This window comes from Mus caroli, unplaced genomic scaffold (assembly GCF_978045245.1).
Source record: "Mus caroli unplaced genomic scaffold, Mus_caroli_1 scaffold_7, whole genome shotgun sequence".
NCBI lineage: Eukaryota > Metazoa > Chordata > Mammalia > Rodentia > Muridae > Mus > Mus caroli.
The window spans coordinates 89,633,714-89,638,778 of NW_028227262.1; the positions used below are offsets into that span (position 1 = coordinate 89,633,714).

General features: G+C 42.2%; 1 pseudogene; it reads right to left on the bottom strand.

Annotated features, from left to right (window-relative positions):
- Positions 1 to 2,114: 2,114 nt before the first annotated feature.
- On the bottom strand, positions 2,115 to 3,373 carry LOC110295622 (proteolipid protein 2 pseudogene; annotated as a pseudogene).
- Between the last annotated feature and the right edge of the window lie 1,692 nt (positions 3,374 to 5,065).

Consider the following 5,065-nt stretch of genomic DNA (forward strand, 5'->3'; position numbering starts at 1 on the left):
TGTACCATATGGATTCTGGTGGAATCCTGTAACATCAAGGATCAAGATGGAAATGTAGTCATAGGCTCTAGTAGCTACTTGGGATGATTATTACTTTCTGCTTCTCTGACTGTAGTTTCTTAATTCAGTTTTCTTTAATGGAGTGTCATTGAAGAATTTCACTGAGAGAAGGAAGAAGGGGTGAAGGGTTTTCTGGATAATAGTCTTAATTAGATTATTTTAGAAAACAAAATTAAGTATCTCTGGAATTGATCGTACAAGCTTTAAAGGAGTTATAGTTAGCATATGAAATGTTCCCAATAAAACCTTTAGAAAGTTTGGTCCCAGCTAAAGGTGCTACTAAGAGGTGAATGGCTCATGGAGGCACTAGTTCACCACTGGATTAACTCATTGATGAGTTCAAAGCTGAATGGGCTATATTTGGAGATGGGACTTGGCAGATTAAAGAGGTCACTGTGGGAACACCATGGAGAATGGTTGAATGTACCCAGTGACACTCCACAGAAGAAAACTCATTTCCCTCTCCCAACAAGTATTAACTACAAGTAGATTTGTAGTTATGGACAGGGCTTTGTGTCTACTTCCCCTTCTCCATGTTGTCTGTCTTGAACTTGTACAGGTCTTTCCATGCTGTCATGGTATCTGAAATTTTTGTTTCCTGGGAATTGTCTACTACCTCTGGATCTTACAATCTTTCTGTCTTTATTTTTTTATTACTTTTTTCCCCCCGTAGATCCTGAGTCTTGAGGGTAGGGGTTTGATAAAGATGTTCCTTTTAGGTTTGAGTGCTCCAAGGCCTCTCACTGCCTGCATAGTATCCTGTGGTGTCTTAATTACACATCTGCTGCAATTTCTCTGATGAAGGTTGAGGGATACTCTGATTTATAGGCATAGCAATATACCCTTAAAAGACATTGTATTGCTACATTCACTTAGCAGAATAATACTAGTAGGCTTTTACATTGTCCCTTGACTTGTATAGGTTCCAATTTTTGGCCTCTATTTCATGGACTGGGTCTTTAGCTTCCTTATTCATATGCTATCCACAGCTAGCTAATGATTGCCAATTATGGTTTATATTTATTAAGAAGGACCTAAAGCTTATTTCTGAATCTGACAGTTTGAACAATGTTAAGATAATTTTGGATTTTTAGAACAATAAAGCAGTGTTAAAAAAAATCTGCTGACAAGCCTGGTAACTTTAGTTTGACACTCAAAACGCACATAGTAGAAAAAGAGAATTGCCTTTTTCATATTAAACTCTGACCTCTATAAGCATGCTATGGCGTGTGTGCGAACACACATACACACACACAGACACACACACTGACACATGCATACACACACACAATGTATATGACATTAAACACTAACCAAAAATCACACCCTAGAAAAATATTGTTCAAGGTGTTAAAATGACCGACAATAAGGATTTCAAAGCAATTTTCAGTAAGAACTCCCTAACAGAGGTCATTTGTCTTTGGAGATACAATAGGAAACTTGAATAACATTCTAATGACTAGAGCATCCATTTCTGGACATTGCCTTCCATTTCCTTCCTAGAGAGATTCTAGAGTGTACCTTCCTGTTTGGTATAGAAGCCATTCTTGAGTAAGATGCTTGTCTTAGTTAGGGTTTCTATTGTTGGGATGAAATACTATGACCAAAAGCAACTTATGGAGAAAGTTGTTTATTTGGCTTATATATCCCGAATCACAATCTACTGGGGGAAGCCATGACAGGAACCCAACCAGTTAGGGACCTGGAGGCCAGGGCTCATGCAGAGACAATAGAGAAGTGCCTATGGAATTTTTCTTCATGCTTGCTCAACCTGCTTTCTGCTAGAACTCAGGAACCCCACCCTATGGTGTTTCCAACAGGGGGCTAAATTTTCCTACATTGACAACTAATTAAGAGAATGCTCTACAGGTTTGGTACCTGTGGCTGATCTTATGTAAGTGTTTTCTCAATTGAGGTTTCCTGCTCACAAATGAATCTAGCTCGTATTAGGTTAACACAGGACTAGCTGGCATAGTGCCTTAGAAAACCTGGGTGTTTAATGAATTTGTCAGAATTTTACTGTTAAAATTGATCTTTGAGGCCAAAGGAGGGAGTCATGGCTGGTCCTCTTCCTCCTTGAAAGCAAAACAGAAACAGATCCTAGTAAGTATACTTTCACACATTTATTTATTTATTTATTTTAGACTTTAAAAATATTTTTATTGTTTATTTAACCCTTCACAACTCACCCACACAGAGTAAAATGTTATTTGTAGTGGCTCATTCATTTTGTAGCTTATGTGGAGATATGGTTCGAGCAGAACTGATGTGGGCTGCTGGTACTGCAGAGCAAAGGGGAATCTAGGCACACTCATAAAGGTGGCCACACCCAGGTGGCTTGATTGGCAGGCTGGAAGACAAAACTCCCAATAAAGGCACTTTTACAGGGATGTAGCTTAGTGGAGAATGCTTGCCTAACATGCACACGGCTCTAGATTCAACCTCTTGTACCATAAGCACTTTGAGTGGGGTCAGAGACATGACTGGAGTGTTGTGAAAACCGGAGGAGGTTTTGTTTGAGAGACAGGATCTCACTGTGTAGCCCTGGCCTCAAACTCTCATAAATCTTGCCTCTGCCTCTGCCTCTGCCTCTGCCTCTGCCTCTGCCTCTGCCTCTGCCTCTGCCTCTGCCTCTGCCTCTGCCTCTGCCTCTGCCTCTGCCTCTGCCTCTGCCTCTGCCTCTGCCTCTGCCTCTGCCTCTGCCTCTGCCTCTGCCTCTGCCTCTGCCTCTTGCCTCTGCCTCTGCCTCTGCCTCTGCCTCTGCCTCTGCCTCTGCCTCTGCCTCTGCCTCTGCCTCTGCCTCTGCCTCTGCCTCTGCCTCTGTTTTTGATGGAAGAGCTATTGACAGGTAGCAGAGACAGCTGAAAGAGGGGTCTATGGGGGTTGCTGTATGGCTTTGCTACTTTAGAGGAAAGGCGTTGTATGCACCATAGCCAAAGAGCAATGTGGCAAATAAGCTCAGTATCCCAGCGACAATTCTGGAGCTGCCTCTTCCTTCTACAAGCACAACAGTGGAGGTGATCAGGTACAGGATGGTTGTTATGAGGGATCTGAAGAAGTGCGACCAAGGCCAGTTGATGAATGATATCTTGGAGTGCAGGTCACACATGTAGAAGACAAGTAAAACAGCAGCAAAGATCATCCCAGTCACCGACAGGGAGAAGAAGGCCGATGTTGTGGACACACTGAAGCAAATCAAAATCACCAGGCACAATATAATCTCAGCAAAAAGGAAATTTCACTTTTTGGTGCGCGTGAAGCTGGTGCAGGCTAACCAGCAGCTGGGGGCCGAAAGACTCTCAGAATCTGCCATGGTGGTGTGCTGGAGTCCCTGGGACATAGAAGCTTGGCTTTCTGGCTCATGGGTTTGCTGTCGCTGCACACCCAGCCATCAGTCCCTCCATCTGGCCAGGAAGGAGACCCCCGGGGCAAAGGAGGGAATGAATCACTGCACCTAGCAAAGCAGGCAGGGCTGGAGGGGCTCACACGTTTATTATCATCAAAATAAAGCCTGTTTCTTGACGGCATAATGTGGTAGTTTTCAAGTTCTTGATAATGTAAGAAATGCAGTCTTACCATCTATTGTTGCTAACTGGAAACTACTTTGCATTATGCCAACATCACTTAAAACTAGAAATGGATACACTGGAATTAGTTATATCACTGAAAGTTGGCAGTATTTAATCCGTATTTTTTATTATTTTTAGTTCATATAAAAATATTGTACTTTGCTTCTATTTGCTCTTTCTTGTTTCCCTTTCATATATCCCCTGCTCCCTTCTACACACACACACACACACACACACACACACACACACACACATACACACACACACAAAACCACATTGTCTTAGGTTTTATATGTGTGACGTGACCTCATGACCATGGCAACTCTTATAAAGGAAAACATTTAATTGTTTCTGCCTTATGGGTCCAAAGGATTAATACATCATCCTCATGATGGGAAGGATGACAGCAAGCATATAGACCTAGTACTGGATAGATGTCTGAGAGTATACAACTGGATCCACAGGAAGAGAGAGTAATACTGGGCCTAGCTTGAGGACTTGAAATCACAGAACCCATGCCCCAATGACACACTTCCTCCAATAAGGCCAGTTGGAGGCTATTAAGGCTATAATCGGAGATTATTAAGGTTATAAAGCCTAGTAACCAAGTAACTCTGTCAATACTGGGCTGTATAGAAATCTCCTCTGCCAAAGCTGTTAATTCATAACTTTTTTATTTAGCCTCAGGCAGATATTCTGGGCAAGGGCACATTCTTCACCAATATATTGAAGGGACTGAGATAGTAGAATAAACTCCATTTTGTCCTTAAGACTCCATTCTAAGTTAATTTGCCCTTAGGGAGGCATGGCTCCCATCCTTGAGGTCTGAGAAAAATCACACTATATCCTTGGCCGTTGCAAATATACACAGCAGCAGCTAGCTGATAACAACAGAGTGAACTAAGAAAACTGAAGACTTTCCCAGGTCAAGATGCTCCTTTTGATGTAGGCTCCCTGTGGCTTAACCAGGTGCTGTAAACCAATTAGCTTAAAGACCAACATTCCTTCTCCCTCTCAGGTAATGCCAAGGTTTGGGAAGCCCTGCTTACAGTGTTTTTTCTTTATAAACCTCCTTCCCCTAGACCTAGGGGTCACTCTCCTATCCTACATCAGGAAGGTTTGTAGCCCAAGCTCAAGCTTGAATAAAGACTCTCCTGTGCTGGCATTAGAGATGTGAGTTGTGATTCCTGATGGTCTCTTTGGGATTTTTGCAATGTGGGCACAACAATATTACAAGAAACTACCACAAGAGACTATATCACATACTAATACTTTTCTCTTCTGAAACTTCCTGAGTCAGGCTCCCTTAGTTCAATTCACCCTCACAAACACTGTTTTCTATGTTCTGCTAGTATGATCCATTAAGCTTTGTTTAAAACATTCAATTGCTTTTGTAATTCAAAGTCCACATTCCCCCAAACAAAAGCATGGTCAGG